Source organism: Glycine max, chromosome 7, assembly GCF_000004515.6.
Source record: "Glycine max cultivar Williams 82 chromosome 7, Glycine_max_v4.0, whole genome shotgun sequence".
In the NCBI taxonomy this organism is placed as follows: Eukaryota; Viridiplantae; Streptophyta; class Magnoliopsida; order Fabales; family Fabaceae; genus Glycine; species Glycine max.
In genome coordinates this window covers 30,879,995-30,881,607 of record NC_038243.2, presented here as the reverse complement: position 1 = coordinate 30,881,607, position 1,613 = coordinate 30,879,995, and positions in this window count along the sequence as shown.

The window sequence follows — 1,613 nt, the reverse complement described above, 5'->3', positions numbered from 1 at the left end:
TCAGTAAGCTAAGCACTACATTAGGATCTCCATATATCTATATAGCCAACAACATACAATAGTCAGGTCTAGTACAACAAAGATACTCAGTGAGCCCACCATTGTCTATACAAAGTTACATCTACTTCTTCTTCATTAGGATCTTCACCAAGTTCACACCAGTGGCAGTGGGTGTGTCTGCAAAATTGCAGTCAACCATTCTGAACTTCTTCAGTACATCTCTTGCATACCTCCCTTGATGCATGATCACTCCCTCATCAGTTCTCTTGAATTCAATTCCAAGAAAATAAAAAATAAGGTCCAAATCAGTCATTTCGAATTCTCTCATCATCTCTCCTTTAAAGTTGGCAATTTCAGTCTCATTATTTCCTGTCACAAGCAAGTCATCTACATACAGGCACACTACAGTCAAGTTAGTAGTATTGCTGCCCTTCATATAAACACCATGCTCAGTTGTACATTTGAGGAATCCAAGCTTCGTTAGAAAGCCATCAATGCGCCCGTTCCAGGCTCTAGGTGCCTGCTTTAAGCCATACAAAGCCTTGTTCAATCTGTACACCTTCTCTTCACTTCCTTTTATTTCAAACCCAGGTGGTTGACTCACATAAACCTCCTCCTCTAGAGGACCATTCAAGAAGGCTGATTTCACATCCATATGGTGCATATGCCACCCTTTTTGACTTGCTATAGCAGTAATAATTCTCACTGTCTCCATTCTTGTAACAGGTGCAAACACCTCCTTAAAATCAATGCCAGCCTTTTGCAAGAATCCCTTTGCCACTAGCCTGGCCTTATACTTGGAAATCTCTCCTTTCAAATTCTTTTTTACCTTATAAACCCACTTTACTGCAATAGGTTTTTTCTTAGCAGGCAGAGGCACAAGTTGCCATGTATTATTCTTTTCAATAGCTTTCAGCTCTTCTTTCATAGCATCAGTCCACTTTGTGTCATTCATTACTTCCTCCAAGCTCACTGATTCTGATTCAGCAAATAGAGCTAAGTGTACTAGCTCACCTTCCTCCCCTATTGCTGAATCATGTATCAATTCATAATCCTGTAACCTGCTAGAGGGTTGTCTAGCTCTTTGTGATTTCCTTACTCCTCCTTGGTCACTGTCATCAATTACTACAGCAGAAGAATCACTTGGCTCATCAATAGAAGCTTCAATCACAACTTTTGTAGGCTCCTCTACCATCTCTTTATCCCAATTCCAGTCCTTGGATTCATCAACTACCTCATCTCTACTCACAAGCACTTCTTTGGTTATTGGATTAAACAATTTGTAACCACCAGTGGCATGATAAACCAGCAGTATCATTATTTCACTTTTGCTATCTAACTTCTTTCTCAACTGATCAGGCACATGTTTATAACAAATAGAGCCAAAAAATTTAAAATGACTAACCACTGGTTTGCGTCCAGACCATGCTTCTTCAGGTGTGATTTTATTGAGCCTTTTTGTTGGGCTTCGGTTTAGCACATACACTGCAGTGGAGACAGCCTCTTCCCAAAGAAATTTTGGTAGCTTCTTTCCATCCAGCATGCATCTGACCATATTCATCGCTGTTCGATTTCTTCTTTCTGCTGCACTGTTATGTTGGGGAGTGTAGGGA